We start from the raw sequence: 23,105 nt of genomic DNA on the forward strand, positions 1-23,105 counted from the left end.
CTGAGTAGGGGTGTTTATGGAAATGTGATTTAATGTGGTCACCGATTTTCGAGGTGACGCAGTTGGAATATCAGTGATGGTCCGATCTTGTTTAGATGGTTATAGAAGAGGCAAGTTTACTTTTTATTTTACAATTAAAAATAGTGAGCTTAAAGTGTTGACCAACCGAACTTGATTGACGGTTATGATTGAATAAATGTGTAACTACGTTAATTTATTGACCACAATGAATCAAAGGTTGTGTCAGGTCTTAGCGACCCGTTCAACCCATTGCTTCGAACTAACTCAACATGAAGTTTATCTTCGGATTTTTTAATCATTTACGAATTTTTTTCCTACATTTTTGTGGAAAAATATTTTTTTCACCAATTTGAATTCTAAAATCCGAAAAAAAAAATAAACATTTTGAATTTTATAACCTGAACACCCCTATACACCCTCCTAGTACCAAAAAATTGTGGAAAAAATAAGTTCGGATTATATAATTTAAATTGTATCATCACAAAGACTAAACATGTTTATGACGGTGATAATCAATTTAAGAATCATAATAATCATCCTAACTCACTACTCTAGTGTGTTTCAGATCTTGAAAGTGTACATTTTGAGTTGAAAAAAAAAAAATAAAAATCATTTTTCTTACATGACTCCGCCCCTCCGATATCCAAAATTTTATTGTTTAGACCCAATTTTTTTTATTTTTTTTTCATATTTTGAGAAAAATCCACAAAAACTTTGCATTAACTTTATTTGATTTTTAGAATTTTTTAAAGGTATTTTAAATTTTTTTCTTTAAAAAAATCATTTATTTTATTTTATAAGTTTTGTCATTTTTCACTTTAATTTTCGACAGTTTTTTAAAGAAAAATTGCAATTGCTGAAGGGATAAAATGTGAACGATGGTAATTCATTTCGGTTTCATTTGAGTAAAAGTTAAAAAAGGTACTCTCCATCCAAAATTATATATCACTAGCAAATAAATTAATAAATTAATTAAAGTTGTATAGAAAATACTCTCTCTATCCCAAATTATAAATCGTTTTGGTCATTTAACGCTTATTAGGAAATGTAGTTGATTTTGTATGCGAAGGAGAAATTATGAGTTGTTTTAAAGAATTGTCCTAGATAAATGGTAGTATGAGAAAGATAAATCAAGAATTTATAGAAGATATTGTAATAAATAGTTAATGCATAATATGAAAAGTGACATTAATGTTTCAGTAATATTGTAAAACGACTTATAATTTAGGACAAAATAAAATTTGGTACGGAGAGATTAGTAATTATGAATTACTACCAAAATATCATTCATTAATGATATGAAAAAGATAAATTAAAAGAAACGGCATAATTATTTTGAACAAAGCACTAAAATATAAAAGACAAAAGAGGTCTGATCTAATATGCAGAGTCACAATGTGTAAAACGTATAAAAAGAAAAACCAGATCTTTCCCAAAAAAGTAAAAGTCTTAAGGAGAGAGGTGTCAAAGACCACCATTGTACATAAAAACTAACAACTGCTGCAAAAACTACACTCTATGAAAATTGGGACAAAAGTGTTGATATACGAAATTATACTTTTGCCTTTGAACCAGCTATTTTATATTTGTCAAGACAGCTTTGAAGGAACCCTTTTGGGCACGGGTCCTCATTCTAACTGAGTTAAAGTTAGAAAGCTTCACTTTATTCACCTGTTTATGCTTCTTTCTCTCTGTCTTATTGCTCTAATATAGACTTGGATAGTGCTGCTCAAAGTCTTCATCATGGTTTTCCATAAATATTAATGAATAATTGATATTATAAACAAATTTTTCTAGTACTGGACAAACAAATTTTACTAAAATCACATATATAGTTCACATCGGTTTCATTTCATTTGAGTAAAAGTCTAAAGGAATAGTAAGTTCTTAGCTATTACTCCCTCCGTTTCAAAATGAGTGTCGTTTTAGGTGTTTACACACATATTAAGAAATGCAATGATTAAAAGAAAGATAATGGTTATTTTACCAAATTATCCTTATTAACTATTGGTTAGTTTTAAAAGTAATACTTTGGAAGTAGTGTGCAGAGTATTAATTGAAGGGTACAATTGAAAAGAAAAAGTTATTATTGCATTGGAAACTGAAAGTGACATTCATTTTAAAACAAATTTTTCTGGCTAAAGCGACACTCATTTTGAAACGGAGGGAGTAAAAGACTTGTGAATTGAAATATATGAAGCATGAATGTACTCCCTCCGATCCTATTTACAAGAGAACGTTGACTTTTTAGATACATTGAATAATGTATGTATCTAGTCAAGAACCTAAACCAAATACATAAATTATTTAATGTATCAAAAAAGTAAATTGTCTCTTGTAAATAGAACCGGAGGGAATAATATTTTAAATAGACCAACTCAATCCTAAGTAAATTACTCTTGAAGCATACTAGTAGTCCACAGGGACAGATACGCAGACCATGTTTATCATTGAACCAATACACTTTACTGCCAACCTTTCTATCTTCCACTCAAATCAATTCAATTACTCTCCCACCAATCATCATCAAATATAAACATCCAACCAATAAATCACACAAAAGCCAAACCCTGCAAATTCCAAACCATAACGGATAAAAACCCTCCAAACATTATAAAAAACACTCTATCACCATAACCATTACCATTACCACCTTAAACATAACATTTTAGCTATTCAAAATCATTATCACAGAAACCAAACTATCACTCTTATCAGTTGCAAGTTGCAATGGCAAGCAACAATAAGAACACACCTATTCTATTCTCACAAGCTAACTCCACTGTCCTCCCTGACCCCTCTAAATTCTTCTCTCCAAATCTGCTATCCAAACCCCTCCCTACAAACTCTTTCTTCCAAAACTTTGTCCTAAACAATGGTGACCAACCTGAATACATTCACCCTTACCTTATCAAATCTTCAAACTCATCACTTTCTATTTGTTATCCAAATCGTTCTTCCAATTCTAAAGCCATACACCAAGTATTCAAACCTGATCTTACTATCACTTCCTCAAAAAAAGAAAAAGGTTCTAACGGAAAACATGTAATATCTTCCTATAGTGATCTCAGTGTCACGTTAGACATTCCTTCTACCAACATGAGTTTCTTTCTTGTTAGAGGAAGTCCTTATTTGACTCTCTCTGTAACAAAACCAACTCCTCTTTCCATTTCAACCTTCGACGATATCATTTACTTCCACTCAAATGATTCCTCTACAAAGTTTACTATTCGGTTGAACAACAATCAAGCATGGATACTGTATTCTTCAATAAAAATAAAGTTGACTCAAGGCCGTTGCGAGTTAACTTCGGAGGCCTTTTCTGGCACAGTTCGGATAGCTTTTTTGCTGGATTCCGATTCAAAACATGAGGCTGTTCTTGACAGGTATTGTTTATGTTATCCTGTGTCAGGTGATGCTATACTTAGAGAACCATTTTGTGTTGAGTATAAATGGGAGAAGAAAGGGTGGGGTGATTTGTTGATGTTAGCACACCCTCTTCATCTTCAGCTTTTATCTAAGAATGTTACTGTTTTGAATAATTTCAAGTATAAAAGTATTGATGGTGATCTTGTTGGCGTTGTTGCTGATTCATGGATTTTGAAAACTGATCATGTTTCTATTACTTGGTATTCTACAAAGGGTGTGAATGAAAAACACCATGAAGAAATTGTTTCATCACTTTTTAAGGATGTTGAAGGCTTGAATTCTTCGTCAATAAAAACCACTTCATGTCATGCTTTTGGAAAATTGATTGCAAGAGCTGCAAGGCTTGCTTTGATAGCTGAAGAGGTTTTTTTCTATGATGCAATACCGAAGGTTAAGGTTAAACAGTTTTTGAAGGAAACTATTGAGCCTTGGCTTGATGGAACTTTCAAAGGTAATGGATTTGTGTTTGATAAAAAATGGGGAGGGATTATTACAAAACAAGGCTCTACTGATTCAAATGCTGAGTATGGTTTTGGAATTTATAATAATCATCATATTACTTTGGGATATTTTGTTTATGCAATTGCTGTGCTTGCCAAGATTGATCCAACATGGGGCAAGAAGTATAAAGCTCAAGCATATGCACTATTGGAAGATTTTATGAACTTGAGCACGAGTTTGAACTCCAATTATGTGCGTTTGAGGTGTTTTGATCTTTTCAAGTTGCACTCATGGGCCGGAGGGCTAACCGAGTTTGCAGATGGAAGTAATCAAATGGCAAGTAGTGAGGCTGTAAATGCATACTATGCTGCAGCGTTGATGGGAATGGCATATGGGGATGCTCAAATTGTGTCCATTGGATCAACACTTGCATCATTGGAAATTTGTGCTGCTAAAATGTGGTGGCATGTTAAAAAGGACGGGAAACTCTATGAAAGATTTTACAAAAGAGAATAGGATCATGGGAGTTTTGTGGTCTAACAAGAGAGACAGTGGATTATGGTTTGCACCAGCAGAATGGAGAGAAGCTAGGCTTGGTGCTCAAGTGTTACCCTTGTCGCCTATTTCTGAAGTTTTGTTTTCAGATGTTAAGTATGTGAAAGAACTTGTGGAATGGACATTGCCTGCTTTGAAAAGTGAAGGTATTGGTCAGGAAATGAAGGGATTTGTGTTTGCGTTGCAGGGAATTTATGACAATAAAGGTGCATTGAAGAATATAAAAAGCCTAAAGGGGTTTGAAGATGGAAATTCAATGACTAATCTTCTGTGGTGGATTTATAGTAGAGGTTGAAGTGTTGAGACATTGAAAGGTTTATGATGTTTTGAAAGTGATCGAGAACAATGGTTCGATGAGCTTTGTATTTAACTACTAGTGTTTTTGTGTAGCAGGATTTTTGTTTGCTATCTGATGATTTCATGCAATGTGAATTACATTTCTGTGTTATTAGTTCACTAGTAGTTCTTGCACTCATTTATGGTAATATTATGCCTTTTGATTCAAATATGTGCCTGTTAATATAGGTTTCATTTCAATTACTACATATATTTATTATATTAACAAATGCAAATGAATCATAGAAAAATAAAAATGAAAATTAGTTCGAACCCATGGCAGATGACCATTTTCTAACACATCATACCTAACTGTCTTCTTCACAATAATCCTCGAAGCCGGTCCCTTTTTCTTCACCAAGAGTCTAATATTTAATCTTATCTTCTGAGTAAGGTCCATAGGAGCATTAGAATCAGATATCAACTGAGAAATCATTGTTAGTGTGATTCTTGTTTTTGTTCATGTGCTTTATACATTTCAGAGTCCTGAGAATAAGCGAGTAAAGCATATTCATTGTTTCTTATACCTTATCCGAATATACTAAGCCTATAGCAGGTTGGTATTCAGAACTAAAGCTCAGGACAGAAGCTTTCACCTCCCGCACCTGTATGATAACAAAACATATAGCTTCTTTCAAAAAAACAAAAAAAAACATATAGCTAATGTAAAAAAACTCTGCCATAAGCATCATTGAATTTGGTTGAACTTTAGGTTTATAATGGCAATTAACAGAAAATACTTCAAGGGCCGAGTTGGGATCCTCTCCGGTTACCGAAATTTTCCAGTCACCGAAGAGGATCTCAACCTCCAAGGGCCCAACATTAGAAGTCACTGTCAATCACCATATTGAAGAATATGTTTCACGATCACCTGTAGTTTTTCCAGAACCATCCTATGCACCAACAGGTACCAAATCTAGTGTGTCCCCTATCCTACAAATTAGAACCAAATGATACATGGATCTCCACCTGTATAGAAAATAAATTAAGGGGGAAAAAAATCACATTCATACTACAAAATATGTTTATTGCTCTTAATAAGGCTGACCAAGATCAACATATCAATGATGTTAATATTTTGAATTGTGATAATTTTATTAGGGTAAATTACATTCACCTCCCTTGAGGTATTGTTAAATAGCACTAACATTATGATTTCAATGACGGTTTTGTCAGCGGTGAAGACGAAACAGCGGTAGAAAATTTACAAGGTGATGCTTTTAAAGAAATGTAAAGATGACAAAAACATGATAATATTGTTGAGTAAGTGAGGGTGAGGTTTTTGAAAGGGTTATTTAACTGAGAGCTAACGGTGTTACATGGAGGGGAGGTTAGTGTTTGGTTGAAAACTAGAGGGGTGGTTAGTGTAATTTAAGAAGACCTCAGGGGAGGTGAGTGTAATTTACCCATTTTATTATGACTGCATAAAGCCTTTTTACTCTAACGCTCAAGGTTATCAAAATCAGAACTTTACTTCAAGTCGAAAGGAAGTAGCAAAATCGGGACTCGTAAAATCGCAATCAAAATCGAAGAATTTTACTCAAGGACTTTTGTAGAATCGTTGCAGGATAACAAAGTCGGGACTCGTAAAATCGCAATCAAAATCGAGGATTCTACCAAAACAAAAATAATGTTAAATATATGTTATAAATTGTATACAGTCATAAATGACTAAAGTTCAAAGTCCACAAAATAGATATACATAAATGTGGGGGAAGTGAAAGAATGAAAATTTTTGGGCTCTTGGGTATTTATAGAACGGGTCATAGATTCAAATCGGGTTAATTTACGAACCGGGTCAGAAAATTGACCCTTATCAAAAAATGAACAAAATCCATCAAAATCCTGCGATTTTGAATGGATTTCACTATTTTGTGCGATTTTGATAAGATTTTGCCTGTTTTTGGGACTTTGCTATGGATTTGAGTCGTTGAAGCTATGCAAAGTCGCAAAAACCAGGATTTTGGGACTTAAGTCGCGTTTTTAGTAACGCTATGTTTGGTTGTGAGAAGAAATTGAGAAGAGAGAAAGAGGTGAGAGAGAATGAGAGAAGAGAGAAAGATGTGAAAAATAGAGTAGATTTGATGAGTTGTTTGGTACAAGAGAAAGAAGAAAGAAATATTTGATGGGTTGTTAGGTACAAGAGAAAGAAGAAAGAAATAGAAGAGAAAAAAGTATTGATTATTTTTGAAAGTACAAAAATACCCTTGAATTAAAAACACATTCTAGCAAAATTAAATTAATTAATTCTATTTTGTTTTAAGGGAAATCAATGAATTTTATTATATACTTTAATTTTCAATTAGTTATATTAATTAGATCAACTAATTAATTATTAATTTTGATATTATAATATAATAAATTTAATTATAATTTACTATTTTATTGAACTAGTAATATTTCCAAGTACTCATTCAAAACCAACATAATAAAAGTTATAGATAAGCTTAAGTTCTTTATAAAAAAAAAAAAAGTTTCAGCACTCACACGATCACAATGATATTGTACGGGGGATATCACATTATCCCTTTCTCAACGTGATGGGATTATGAGAGAAGGGCATAATAGGAAGAAAAAAAAAGAAATGTTGATGCTTTCTCTCTTCTTTCTTCGCAAATCTGAGGAGAACCACAAGAGCGTGGGCCCCATCAAAATTTTGTCTCTCTCGCCTGTTTCTCTGCTCCTCCAAACGAAAGAAATTGCTACTTTCTCTCATACTTCTCTCTTCAGTTTCTCTCTCGTCCCTATTTCTCGCTTACCAAACAGACCTTAAATTCTTCACTTCCTTTCCTATGATTGAAAATGTTGGTAGGTTAATTTGTATGGAATGCAACAAAGCATAAGTGATTTTGATCCGTAAATGGAAAGGATTTTGATCCGTAAGAGCATCAACAACACTGGTTCTTCATATTGTTCTTAAAACACAAGAACATAGAATTTTGTTCTAGGCCATTGGAGGAGAATGACTTGGCCGACAGGTTGGAGAACCGTTCTCCCAGGGCAACATGTTCTTGCAGCTACTATGTTGATTCAAGTGGTATGGGACTAGGACCCCTTAAGCAAGAGGTTAGAGGTTCGATCTCAAAGATTCTTCAATAGAAATTAGTCACTGCTAAACAACTGTGAACACTTCATACCAATAACATGATAACAAAAATATTTAATTAAATGTATAACACCTTTTAATTTTATAATCAAAAAGTTGTGTTGGAGAGTTTGGAGAGAGCCGCGAGTAGTCATTGGTTGAATGTTCAATACCCCGACTCTAAAAGACTTTTACAAACATATTTACTCAAAATCTTTAGACATTAGATATATAAATCACTTATAGACATTTCCTCCATTTCTAGGTAAATGTGAGACCGACTATTCACACTTAAACTCCAACAAGTTTTCTGTTTTAAACCTTAATTATTAAATTTTTAATTATATATCTACAGCTAAAAACTCATTAGTTCATGGTGATCCCATAATGCTGCTAACCAAAGCCCTGTCTAATAATGCATAAAGTTCAATGTTTTTAAGCAGGTTGTGATCATAAGTTCTACACAGTTAATTTGCATTGTACCTTTGTTAACAAACTTCTCACATGGTCTCCAACTTCAATTCCTTGTCCTTTCTCTCATACACAAGACCTCTACATACGAGAAAATAAATAAGATAACAATTGTTAATTTTATATATTCCACTTTACCATTTTTTTGATACAAGTCAAATTTACTTTTGAGTGACTTTTAAGTTTTACACATTTTGGCCGATCATCACATGCTTGTACCATTTGGTTTAACATCACAATATAACAGTCATATTAATTTCGCCTACAAATTAAGTTCAAACATACAAACATAGAGAGATTCACTCTTCTTTCCTTTTTTGTTTTCTAAGCTAGCTACTACCCTCCTTTTCTTGCTTCTCTCCTTTTGCACAATGTGAAAAGAAAAAGAAAAAAATATTTTTTAGTGTTTATTTGTGCCCTATTTATAAAAACATTGCTTTGAGTGATAGAACAACAACAATAACAAGTTCATTGAATAGTTTGTGGACTTGGAAAATGAGTTAGAAGCTTTCATAGTTAGCACCTCATCTCTTTTTCTTTTCACCACCACACTTTGTTAAATATCAAAAACCATCCATTCTTTTTTCAAACACTTTTCAATCTTATCTACCCATTTTTTGTTTTTGTTAAAAATTTAAATATTTGAAGGTTGCTATTTATCTTGACTTTCAAATCCTTTGATGGTTTGCATTTTCTCAATAATTCTTGTCATATTGTTTGGGTCCTTAATTTTTGTCTTTTGCCTCACCACACGAGAGTAGAGACCAAGTTGTTCCCATTCGGGGTACTCACTTTTCATCTTTTCGGTTACCTATATTTTTTTTTTTTGACAGTTGCTTTTTTGACATTCAAAATGTCCTAGGAACACAAGTAAATGATCAAAAAACCCAGCGGCAGTTAACTGTCGCTGGTTTTCTAGTTATAACCCAACGGTAGTTAACTACTGCTGGGGGTATTTTAGTAATTTACTTGTGTTATACAGAACTTCTGAATGTCGGAAAAGCAATTCTCTGTTTTTTTTATATAAAACATTTGTGTTATTACTTATTTGCATGGTGTTACTCTAATTTTGATTATTGTTCTATTTCTCATTTGATTATATTTCGTTAACATATTTTTCATAGAAAGTTTATGGATAGTTTGAGCTGGGGGTATTTTAGTAATTTACTTGTGTTATACAGAACTTCTGAATGTCGGAAAAGCAATTCTCTGTTTTTTTTTATATAAAACATTTGTGTTATTACTTATTTGCATGGTGTTACTCTAATTTTGATTATTGTTCTATTTCTCATTTGATTATATTTCGTTAACATATTTTTCATAGAAAGTTTATGGATAGTTTGACTATACGTTTAAAATTTTGTATTTATTTGTCTCCTCTATATTTAAGAGTAAAAAAAAAAAAAACTAAATAGTATGACACTTTGTATGAAACACAATTAATTGGGGTCCTATACGTGTAGATTTATGTAGTTTTTATTTTCTATTCATGTTTTTACTTTTAATTGAAATTAGGAGCCAACTATTTCCAACTTTTGTTTGCTTATGGTTTTTTCGTGTTGTAATGCCCAACTCCATTTTATTGAGTATTGAAGTGAATAACGATGAAGTTATCATTGTTGGTGAATCAAAATCCCCTAAAATCATGACTGACCTAAAGCATTGTAATATCTTTGTGAATTTGAGAAGAATCGTTTTTAGTAATATTTCCTTTCAAATTCATATAGAGATCTTTTGGTGCGTCAGAATTTCAATATTTCACTTTTAAAGTATCTTCTTCTTTGTCATTCAAGAAGGCATCAATATTCAACAAAATGGATTTGGATATTACAAGGCAAAAAAACCATCGGTACTTGGTAGTTGAAAATAGAATTGGTTACTCATTTTAGTTGAAGGTTAAGAAATGAATAGAAAAGTTTATGAGTTACATAAACATCAGGTCTCATTTTTTACCAAGATTGCATTCGTAGCATTACCATTGATAATGACACCGAGGATAGACTCATTTGGAGTGCTTCTCGAAATGGTCAATACTCAGCTAGCTATGGATATAGGTGGTTAGATCGTAACCTAACTCAACAAGTAGAGCCAGTTATTTGTTGGAGTTGGATCTGGAGGCTTCCAGTTTCTTAAAATCTAAGACATTTTTGCTGGCTAGTGATGCATGCTAGCCTCCCTACCAATGCCTTGTTGGAACAAAATATGTTTAACAATGAACCTTAAAGAGTTTTGATGATAACAAGGTATTAAAAATTGTAAATTGGACTAGCTAATATTTGTTCGAGTGTACAGGACCACAGTTAAAAAGTTACATCATTAATTGGTTCTGAATGAGCAAATAAAGAGCAAAAGAAAATGAAGCTTAGGTGATTCTGAAGGCAATTCGCTCCTGAAGTCAAGCTGATCCTGAAGAAATAGCGCTTCTGAAGAATAGTGCTCCTGAAGACAAGAGGTCCAGAAGCCACATTATCAGAAGCTACATCATCAGAAGCTGAAGAAGCTGCACCATCAGAAGCTGCAGTAGTTGCTTCATCAGAAGCTGCATCATCAGAAGCTGCCTCATCAGAAGTCATTTCACCAGAAGCTGAAGATCAACTGGATTTGCAAAAGATTCAAAGATTGAAGAATCTACATTGCAAAAGCTGTCTATTGGATTCGAAAACATAGCAGAAAATTAGTGGAACATTGCAACGGTCATTTCAAAGGCGTTTGAAGGCATGTGCTTACAATTTGGACGAAAGCGTTGACATTGTACTATTGTACGAACTGTACAACCACCTTCTCCACTACTCTATTTTGTGTCCACGCTACAAGACAAGAAAACAGCTCCAGAATACAGCTTTGCCTGCATAGATGTTCCTTTGGATAAGGAATGGATTTCAAATTGGTTCTTCATAGGACAACAACCAAATCAGGCAAAAGATCATTGGTGAAAGATCAAGCTTCAACAACGACTCTTTGGTGTGCTGGCAATTTCACAACGTCTCTTTCACACCTCTATATAAAGGAGTGAAGACCTAGAGATTTGGTAATGCAAGAACGCTGAACGAAAGACTCACAACATTTTACAAGTGCCAAACCTCTGCTGAAATTGTTCTGCATTCACTTAGAATTTCTGTGTCTTAAAGTCATATCTTAGAAATTCTTAAGTCCATTGAGTCTGTATCTGATTTGTATTGTGAGCACCTCTGATTGTATATCAAGTGTTCAACCTTAAACAATTTTCTGTGTAATTTTGTTTAGTTAGGAAGTCTCTTGCAATTGTGCTTGAGCAGGAAGTCTCTTGATTGTGTTCTTGAGCAAAGGAAGTCTCTTGCTTGTGTGCTTGAGCAAAGGAAGTCTCTTGCTTGTGTGCTTGAGCAATTGTAATCAGATATTACTCTTAGTGAAATCTCCTTGGAAGTGCAAGGGGGACTGGACTACTTCCGGATTGTGGAAGGAACCAGTATAATTGCTTTGTGTCGTTCTTCTTCTCTCTCTCTGTTTTATTCCGCTGCATTTAGATTCTGATTATCACTTCAGAAGCTGTCTCGCTTAGCTTCTGATCAGTGTGTTCAGTTTTTAGGAGAAACGAAGAATTTTTCTAAAACACAATTCAACCCTCCTTCTTGTGTTTTTCTCACCTTCAATTGGTATCTAGAGCCTTGGTCTGTTGTGTAACACTTAACCGTGCAACAGTCAAAGATCTGAGAAAAACATGTCTACTCCTCCTCCTAATGGTTCTGGTGATACTAGCTATAAAAATGTCTCACATGATTATAGTGATAGTAAGAAAACCAGTGTTGGAAAAGTTCCAAAGTTCAATGGAGATGCTGAAGAGTTCTCTTGGTGGAAGACCAATTTTTACAGTTACATCATGAGCCTAGATGAAGAATTATGGGATATTCTGGAAGATGGTGTTGGTGATTTAGTCCTTGATGAAGAAGGAGCTGCTGTGGATAGAAAGAAACATACTCCAGAACTGAGGAAACTCTACAAGAAGCATCATATTATCAGAGGAGCTCTTGTCACTGCCATACCCAAAGCAGAGTACATGAAGATGAGTGACAAATCCACTGCTAAAGCTATGTTTGCTTCTCTCTGTTCAAATTATGAAGGGAGCAAGAAGGTCAAAGAAGCAAAGGCTCTTCTGCTTGTACATCAGTATGAGTTATTCAAGATGAAGGATGATGAAACTATTGAGGAGATGTACTCAAGGTTTCAAACCTTAGTTTCTGGGCTACAGATTCTAAAGAAGAGCTATGTTGCTTCTGATCATGTAAGCAAGATTCTCAGAAGCTTACCTGCCAGATGGAGACCGAAGGTGACTGCCATTGAGGAAGCTAAAGATTTAAACACTTTAAGTGTCGAAGATCTTGTTAGTTCTCTCAAAGTTCATGAGTTAAGTCTTAATGAACATGAGTCTACTAAGAAGAGTAAATCAATAGCTCTTCCATCCAAAGGCAAGTCATCAAAAGCTCTCAAAGTGGTTGAATCTGAAGAGGAAAAACAGTCAAGTTCAGATTCTGAACCAGATGCTGCTGAAATGGCCATGCTCTCAAACAGACTTCAATATCTGGCCAAGAAGAACAGAAAGTTTCTCGCCAAAAGGGGTAACTCCAGAAGCTCCAGGAAAGAAGATCAGAAGGGATGCTTCAACTGTAAGAAGCCGGGACACTTCATTGCTGAATGCCCTGATCTTCAAAGAGAAAAGTCAAAGGACAAGTCAAAGAGGTCTACATTCAAACCAAGCAAATTCAAGAAGCAGATTAAGCAGAGTTTAATGGCAACCTGGGATGATTTGGGTAGTGAATCTGGATCTGATAAAGAGGAAGCTGATGAAGATGCAAAGGTAGTTGTTGGGTTGGTAGCAACAGCAACTTTAGAAGCTGGATCAGATTCAGACTCAGAAGATGAAAACGAGGTATGTCTAAGAGCAGTGCCAAAGCAAAGATCATGGTACCTAGACAGCGGTTGCTCAAGACACATGACAGGAGACAAGTCCATGTTCCTCAGCCTAACAATGAAAGAGGGAGGAAATGTGAAATTTGGAGGCAACCAGTCAGGCAAGATCATAGGTACAAGAACTATTGGTAATTCCTCTACCTCAATTAATAATGTATGGTTGGTAGATGGTCTTGAACATAACCTTTTGAGCATTAGTCAATTTTGTGATAATGGTTATGATGTGCTTTTTGAAAAGCCCAACTGTACAGTAATCAACAAGGAAGACAAATCCATTGTGTTCAAAGGAAAGAGAGTTGACAATGTCTATAAAATCAATTTTTCTGAACTGGCTGATCAGAAGGTGATTTGCCTACTATCAGTGAATGATAAGAAATGGATGTGGCACAGAAGGTTGGGACATGCTAACTGGAGGTTAATCTCTAAGCTTAGTAAGTTACAACTTGTGAAAGGGCTACCAGACATTGACTATCATTCAGATGCACTCTGTGGTGCATGTCAGAGAGGGAAAATTGTGAAATCATCTTTTAAAACCAAAGACATTGTTTCAACCTCAAGACCTTTAGAATTACTCCATATTGATTTATTTGGACCAGTGAGTACTGCATCCTTATATGGAAGTAAATATGGATTAGTCATTGTTGATGATTACAGCAGATGGACTTGGGTGAAATTCATAAAGAGTAAAGATGTTGCGTGTGATGTATTCAGTAGCTTCTGCACTCAAATTCAATCTGAAAAAGAATCAAATATTTTGAAAGTCAGAAGTGATCATGGTGGAGAATTTGAAAATGAGCCATTTGAAGCCTTTTGTGAAAAACATGGAATTTTCCATGAATTCTCTTCTCCTAGAACACCACAACAAAATGGGGTTGTAGAGAGAAAGAATAGAACTTTACAAGAAATGGCCAGGACCATGATTCATGGAAACAATTTACCAAAACATTTTTGGGCAGAAGCAGTGAATACAGCATGCTATGTTCAAAACAGGATCTATATTAGACCTATTTTGGAGAAAACAGCATATGAACTCTTTAAAGGAAGAAAATCCAATATCTCTTACTTTCATCAATTTGGATGTACATGTTACATTCTGAACAACAAGCTCTACCTAAAGAAATTTGATGCCAAGGCCCAACGAGGAATCTTTTTAGGTTACTCTGAAAGGTCAAAGGCATACAGAGTGTATAATTCAGAAACACTCTGTGTTGAAGAATCTATGCACGTTAAATTTGATGACAAGGAGCTTGAAGATAAAACTTCAAAGCAAGGTGAAAGTTTTGCAGAGATACAGGTTCCTGAAGCTACTCCAGAACCTGATCAGATAGCTGAGTCTGAAGAGAGTCCAGAAGCTGAACCCACATCAGAAGCGCAAGATGAAGCTGCTTCTGATGAAGCACAAGATGGCTCACATCAAGAAGATCCTCCCAGAAACACATTCAAACACAAGTCTTCACATCCTGAGGAGCTAATCATTGGAAACAAAGATAGTCCAAGAAGAACAAGATCACATTTCAGACAAGAAGAGTCAATGATTGGACTAATCTCAATGATTGAACCTACAACAGTTGATGAAGCACTGTCAGATGATGGATGGATCCTAGCTATGCAAGAAGAATTGAATCAATTTCAAAGAAATGATGTGTGGGATCTGGTACCCAAACCTCAGCACAAGAACATTATTGGAACAAAATGGGTATTCAGAAACAAGCTGAATGAGCAAGGTGAAGTAACAAGAAACAAAGCCAGGCTTGTTGCACAAGGGTATAGTCAACAAGAAGGCATTGATTACACTGAAACGTTTGCTCCAGTTGCAAGGTTGGAAGCAATCAGGTTACTTCTTTCCTATGCAGTTAATCATGTCATAATATTATATCAGATGGATGTCAAGAGTGCATTTCTCAATGGTGTCATAGAAGAAGAAGTGTATGTCAAGCAACCTCCTGGATTTGAGGATATTAAATATCCTGACCATGTTTTTAAACTGAAGAAATCACTGTATGGCTTGAAACAAGCTCCCAGAGCTTGGTATGATAGACTAAGTAATTTCTTAATCAAGAACGATTTTAAGAGAGGACAGGTTGACACAACACTCTTCAGAAGGACTCTTGGGAAAGATATTCTTGTTGTGCAAATATATGTTGATGATATAATATTTGGTTCTACTAAATCATCTCTTTGCAAGGAATTTTCTGAGTTAATGCAGGATGAATTTGAAATGAGCATGATGGGAGAGCTGAAGTTCTTCCTTGGCATTCAAATCAATCAATGCAAAGATGGAGTCTATGTTCATCAATCAAAGTACACAAAGGAGCTTCTGAAGAAGTTCAAACTTGAAGATTGTAAAGTGATGAACACTCCAATGCACCCTACATGCACCTTAAGCAAAGAAGATGAAGGAGCTAAAGTAGATCAGAAGCTGTATAGAGGTATGATTGGTTCTTTGTTATACCTCACTGCATCTAGGCCAGATATTTTATTCAGTGTATGCTTGTGTGCAAGATTCCAATCAGATCCTAGAGAATCTCATATGACTGCTGTCAAGAGAATCTTCAGGTATTTGAAAGGAACAACTAATCTTGGACTCCTTTATAGGAAATCCTTAGATTATAAGCTAATTGGATTCTGTGATGCTGATTATGCTGGTGATAGGATTGAAAGAAAGTCAACCAGTGGCAATTGTCAATTTCTGGGTGATAATCTTATATCCTGGGCTAGCAAAAGACAAACAACTATTGCTATGTCTACAGCAGAAGCAGAATACATTTCAGCTGCAAGTTGTTGTACACAACTTCTTTGGATGAAACATCAGTTGGAAGATTATCAGATAACTGCTAACAGTATTCCCATTTATTGTGATAATACTGCTGCTATTTGTTTGTCTAAAAATCCAATTTTGCATTCAAGAGCTAAGCACATTGAAATCAAACACCATTTTATCAGAGATTATGTTCAAAAAGGAATTTTAGATATACAATTCATTGATACTGAAAATCAATGGGCTGATATATTTACTAAGCCTTTAACTGTTGAAAGATTTGATTTTATAAAGAAAAATTTGAACATGCACTACGTGTCTGATTAGATGTTTGCTTGCTCCTGAATAGGATTTTAGGTTCTGAAGTTAGTTCAGAAGCAGTAGTCCATCAGAAGCTCTTTATTGAGGTTCTGAGGAAAACTCGCTTCTGATGATGACGTCAGAATCTGAAGCCCAGAAGCTGGATTTATTGCTTTCAAATAGTTGAATTAGTGGAAACGTTGGGAGTTACTTTTTAAAAGTAACTTCTGGCCCACTAACTTGGTAGTTACTCTGTGAACTTCTTACGTGGCCTGTATGTGTTGGTGTATAACTAAAAGGGCAATGATGATTTAATAGCTTTGAAAGTACTTTTCACGCGCCCCCAATTTTGTCATTAATGTTGTGTTTGTTTGTCTCTTTTGAATTGCAATCGTTTTTCTTTTAACACTTTGTCAATTCACACACTACTCACTCACAACAAACACATTTTGCTCTCAAACCTCTTGCGAAGTAAGCGCAAAAACCTTAGAACCCTAAATTCTCTAAATCTTCTTCAATCATCATCAAATGGCATCATCAAGCTCTAAAGTTTCAGAATCTACTTCAAGCAAGCAAGGCGCAACAGAATCTGGGTTAGTCTACAAAGAAAAGACTATAGATATTCCATGGAAATCCTTAATCGTCCAAATAGAATCGCCAGTGGACTTCACTTCACTCAAGAAGTACGAAGTGGACATGGAAGGTTATGTAGAAACTCAGAAACTGTCCGGATACTTCAAGATGCTAAATGGGCCAACATATGCGAACTTGGTCAAAGATTTCTGGTTAAGGGCTGAAATCGTCAATGGAAAGCCTGTGAAGGTAGCAGGTAAACAAGCTGGGTCAAAGAAAGGAAAGAAGGAGATTGAGTTGAATCCCACTTCCTTCAGTAGCCTTGAGATAAGGTCTGAAGTGATGGGTATTCCCGTAATCATCACAGAGGAGATAATTGCTAAAGCTTGTAGAATGAATGCAGAAGGAAGGTTTCAAGAAATAGTTAAGAAGGATGATGTCCTGCTGCAAAACTACTACAACACTCTTCTGGGTGGTAACAAAGATGCTAAGCCTTCTGAAATGGAGATTCACAACAGAATGTTGGTGAAATTCAGTAACGATTGCTTCTTTCAAAGAGCAGGTGGGTCTGATCAACCCAACAACCAACAGAAGCTAGCAATTTATTTCATGACCAATCTGGAAAAGATAAACTTCCCAAGATATGTATTGGATCATCTCTGCTGGGCTATTAATGAAGGCACAGTCAAAGGAAGGAAACAAGTGCCCTATGGAAGATTGCTCTCTGAGATCTTTTATCAAGGGAAAGTGCTGGATTTATTGAGAAGAACAAGGGATGCTTCTGATAAATGCTTCGAAGTTTCTACTGCAGAGAAGACTATCAGTAGCAAGACATTGCATTCTATGCACATATTCAAGACAGCTCCTAAAGATGAGAAGTGGTTGGAGATGACCACAGAAGAATCTGAGATTATCAGGGACTTTCCTTCCATAGTTAAGGAAAGTAATCCTGAACACTTAGCTAGATTAGTAGCTGAGTATGTCTTGGAGGAAGATGCGAGTTCTCAGAAGGAAGCTGCTCTTGCTAAAGGGAAAGGCAAGAAGGCCAAGGCAGTTGCTGTGTCAGAAGCTGCTGTTTCTGATGCACCTAAAGGGAAGAGAACCAGAACTAGTTCAGAATCTGATGTTGCTCCTACTAAAGGAAAGAGGGCCAGAACTAGTACTGAGTCAGAAGCTGCTATTGCTAAAACTGAAAAGCAAAAAGTTGCTAAGTCTGAAGCTAAACCTGTTTCTATCAAGGATAAAGGAAAGATGCAGAAGGTTGGTGCTGCTTCTATTCCTCAGAAAAGAAGAAAAGGTAAGGCAGATTTGGTAATCACCGAAGAGCAGCTGGAGGAAGCTCTTAAAGAAATAGAGAAAGAAGAGGCTGATCCCAAGCTAAAGAAGAAGAAGGCTCCCCTTCAACTTGTGAGTCCTATGGTTGAGATGACTCCAAGAATGAAAAGGATGGCAGATGAACGTGCTTCTGATATTTTATCAAGCAAAAAGGAACAAAAAGCACAATACATTCAACAAAGGGATGACAAGCTCAAGGCTTTAGGTATGGAAGATTGTGATAGGTTCTACAAAGAGAAATTGGTCGAAGTAAGAAAAATTGCTGGTAAGACTGATGAAGACAACGAGGAAGAAGATATGATGATCATTTTTGAAGATGCTCCAGAAGATGGAACTTCAGAAGCAGTAGGTAACTCAGCCTTGATATCTAAGGTACCTCAAGATTCTCACACATCCTCTATTCCTTCTGAAGATACTTCACTTCTAGATCACCTAGAAAGTCATTATCTAGGTGAACTACCCCAATCTGGCTTTAACACAACCTCAGAGAAAGCCTCTGAGACAACTCCAGAAGCAGCTGCTTCTGATAACGTTGTTTCAGAAAACCCCCCTCAACAAAAACCTTCACCAGTAAAAGCCTTTTCACCCCCTCAATCCTCACCCCCTACAACTTCATCAACCCCACAACAACAACCAATTGTTCCTGAACTATCTGTTCCTGAACAAGTCACTCCTCAAAAGACCGTTCCTGAACATTCTGTTCCTGAACAACCAGTTACTAAACCCACTCCTGAACCTGAACCTGAAACTGCCGCTCCTGAACACATTGTTCCTGAGCTAACCTCTGAGGATGATCAAAATGATCATGCCTCTGATATGGTAGTTGACCCCACTCCTGACCAACCATCAACCAGCCAATCCGTAACTACAAATGACCAATCATCACTAAACCTACCAATTATTCATCTAGCCCCTCCAAAACCCTCTAAACAACCTTCACCTCCCACCATATACCTGGATTCTCAAGTTCTAAAGGATGTGTGGGAAGATATTGCTTCTGAAGTTCTCAGACTGATAGCAAGCAGAAATGATATGGGTCATACAATAAGCTATCAGAAGCAATGGAGAAGGATCAAGGAAAGGGTCGTCAACCTAATTTCAGCGCTGCATGACTCCTGTATTGAGGCTCAAGAGCAAGGCAAGCAGAAGCTGGAAGATTGGTTGAATGGCATAGAAGAGAATACTGGAGATGTTGAAGTTCTTGGTACTTGGGTGAAGACTCCACTCAGTATCAGAGGCAAAGCACCTGATGAATTCCTGCCTAATGAACTGCATCTGAGTATTCCTTCTGAGATCCTAGAGAAAACTAATGCACCTAACCTGGCTCTAGCTCAGGAGAACAAAGTGCTGAAAGAAGAAAAAAAGAGGCTGGAAACAGAGCTATTAGAGCAGAAGCTGAAGATATCAAAGTTGGAAGCTGACATGCAAGAAGCCAAGATCAGAGAAGACAACTACAGAAGAGATATGGACAAGAAGTATGCTGATGTTCAAGAGCTTCTGAAAAAGATTTTAGAGAAATAAGCCAAACCCTTAGTTGCACCCTTTTAGCTTATTTTTCTGTCTTTTTCGGTTTTTAACATTTTTTGTTCAATTCTGCTTCTGATTTAATTCTTTTTGCTTCTGATATTATAAGCTTCTGATATTTCCGTTCTTCCTGCTTCTGATTATCATTAACTGTTTATACCTTGTGTGTTATTATTTGCCTTGATAATAATGCTTGCTATGCTTGTTCAGTTAATCTTTGAAGATGGTTGATATGCTTTAAAATGATTTAAAATGCTCTGAACCTTTAATCTTATGTTTTTCTCATCTCTTCTTTTTGTTTATGTCCTTTTGCTAATGACAAAAGGGGGAGTATATGTGATAGTATTTAAAGGCTCTGAGCCCCATTAATTAATAGTTGAAAATTTTGAAAACTTCTATCTCTTTTTATCGGTGTATCAAAAAGGGGGAGTATCAAATTTCAAATAACAATTAATTGAACCATTCTTCTTATCTATAAGTCAATTCTTTCAATTATTTTTTTAAGCTCTGATATTATTGTGCGAAAAATGAATTTAATTAACCTGGATAGAACTTAGGGGGAGCTTACAAACCTCACCTTAAAGACTATCAGACTCAGGGGGAGTTAGAGCTTACAAACCTCAGACTCTGAGCTTACAAACCTCAGAACCCCAAGGTCAACTTGTTAATTAGATTAACAACAATTGATCAATTTTTAAATACTATTGTTTGTCATCATCAAAAAGGGGGAGATTGTTGGAACAAAATATGTTTAACAATGAACCTTAAAGAGTTTTGATGATAACAAGGTATTAAAAATTGTAAATTGGACTAGCTAATATTTGTTCGAGTGTACAGGACCACAGTTAAAAAGTTACATCATTAATTGGTTCTGAATGAGCAAATAAAGAGCAAAAGAAAATGAAGCTTAGGTGATTCTGAAGGCAATTCGCTCCTGAAGTCAAGCTGATCCTGAAGAAATAGCGCTTCTGAAGAATAGTGTTCCTGAAGACAAGAGGTCCAGAAGCCACATTATCAGAAGCTACATCATCAGAAGCTGAAGAAGCTGCACCATCAGAAGCTGCAGTAGTTGCTTCATCAGAAGCTGCATCATCAGAAGCTGCCTCATCAGAAGTCATTTCACCAGAAGCTGAAGATCAACTGGATTTGCAAAAGATTCAAAGATTGAAGAATCTACATTGCAAAAGCTGTCTATTGGATTCGAAAACATAGCAGAAAATTAGTGGAACATTGCAACGGTCATTTCAAAGGCGTTTGAAGGCATGTGCTTACAATTTGGACGAAAGCGTTGACATTGTACTATTGTACGAACTGTACAACCACCTTCTCCACTACTCTGTTTTGTGTCCACGCTACAAGACAAGAAAACAGCTCCAGAATACCGCTTCGCCTGCATAGATGTTCCTTTGGATAAGGAATGGATTTCAAATTGGTTCTTCATAGGACAACAACCAAATCAGGCAAAAGATCATTGGTGAAAGATCAAGCTTCAACAACGACTCTTTGGTGTGCTGGCAATTTCACAACGTCTCTTTCACACCTCTACATAAAGGAGTGAAGACCTAGAGATTTGGTAATGCAAGAACGCTGAACGAAAGACTCACAACATTTTACAAGTGCCAAACCTCTGCTGAAATTGTTCTGCATTCACTTAGAATTTCTGTGTCTTAAAGTCATATCTTAGAAATTCTTAAGTCCATTGAGTCTGTATCTGATTTGTATTGTGAGCACCTCTGATTGTATATCAAGTGTTCAACCTTAAACAATTTTCTGTGTAATTTTGTTTAGTTAGGAAGTCTCTTGCAATTGTGCTTGAGCAGGAAGTCTCTTGATTGTGTTCTTGAGCAAAGGAAGTCTCTTGCTTGTGTGCTTGAGCAAAGGAAGTCTCTTGCTTGTGTGCTTGAGCAATTGCAATCAGATATTACTCTTAGTGAAATCTCCTTGGAAGTGCAAGGGGGACTGGTCTACTTCCGGATTGTGGAAGGAACCAGTATAATTGCTTTGTGTCGTTCTTCTTCTCTCTCTCTGTTTTATTCCGCTGCATTTAGATTCTGATTATCACTTCAGAAGCTGTCTCGCTTAGCTTCTGATCAGTGTGTTCAGTTTTTAGGAGAAACGAAGAATTTTTCTAAAACACAATTCAACCCTCCTTCTTGTGTTTTTCTCACCTTCATGCCTTTCGTGGTTCGAGGCATCTTACCTCTGATACTTCTTGTCATAGATGTGGTGCATCTGTTGAAAGTGATATGCATACTCTTCGTGATTGTCCTATGGCAATGAATATTTGGAGGCACCTTAGTCCTATTTATGCTAACGACTTTGATGACATTCTGTCATTACGTAATATTAGGGACTTATTGTGACATTTTGATAGAGTTCTCATGCAATTTATACTGTTCTGGAGTGCAAAAAGCTTAAAATATTGAAGTCTGTTCGAAGGAAATCGCGCCACGCCAATTTCAAGCCGTGCTGCGATTTTTGAAGCAAAATTACATCCTCCCTGTTTGAGGGAAATCGCGGCACGCCAATTAACAAGGCGCGGCGCGATTTTGATGGGTCAGGCCCATGACTTCTATAAATACTGCACTCAATCTGAAGAACAAGGGTTACGATTTTGGAGAACGAAAGTGCGATTTTAACACCCAGAAGGCTGCAGCGGAGAGGATTTCATCATCTCTAACCCAGTTTATGTATGTTTTAATTCTTTCATTGATTATGCTATTTGTAAACTCAATTATGAGTAGCTAAATCTCTTAGAGATTGGATCCGAGATGAATCTTTGTAACCCTAATTGACACATGTTGCTGTGAAACTCTATTTTGTTTATGAATTCAATTCTAGTTTATTCAATTCAATTGTTCTTAATGCTTTTTATATCTTGATCACATATAACTTGATTTCGTGAGAATGAATGACCACTGACCATGGCTTTCAACTTAGACCTAATTGAATTGTTCTAATAAACAGGGTTAGTCTAGGAATAGATAATCGTTTGTTAGTGATAATAGGTTAACGTTCGGTAAAACCTTCAAGAATTATTAGACCACCTAAGGAATTAGGGGCTGTAGTTTAAGAAGAGGGTCCTAACTCAAGGGATTGATTAGGGCTATTTTGTTAATCATCGTAAATTAGAAAAGGATTCATAACAAATAGGTGCAGTAGACCAATCAGGGGAACTTAGAGGATTCGACGGATCTGATCTCATCTTTCTCTCCTATTTTCTTAATCAAATCTTTACTTTTTATTTGATTTCTTAAAATCAAACCAAATCTACTGCCTAGTGGCAAACCAAAAATAACTTTTATACATCCTAATTATATAACGCAAATTGAA

The 23,105-nt window shown here is 35.8% G+C and overlaps 1 pseudogene; it reads left to right on the top strand.

Annotated features, from left to right (window-relative positions):
- The first annotated feature begins 2,724 nt into the window (after positions 1-2,724).
- LOC146912944 (glucan endo-1,3-beta-D-glucosidase-like) lies at positions 2,725-4,841 on the top strand (annotated as a pseudogene).
- The last annotated feature ends 18,264 nt before the right edge of the window (positions 4,842-23,105 follow it).

Source organism: Medicago sativa, chromosome 6 (assembly GCF_051527215.1).
Source record: "Medicago sativa cultivar Bolivia chromosome 6, Bolivia_mono, whole genome shotgun sequence".
In the NCBI taxonomy this organism is placed as follows: domain Eukaryota; kingdom Viridiplantae; phylum Streptophyta; class Magnoliopsida; order Fabales; family Fabaceae; genus Medicago; species Medicago sativa.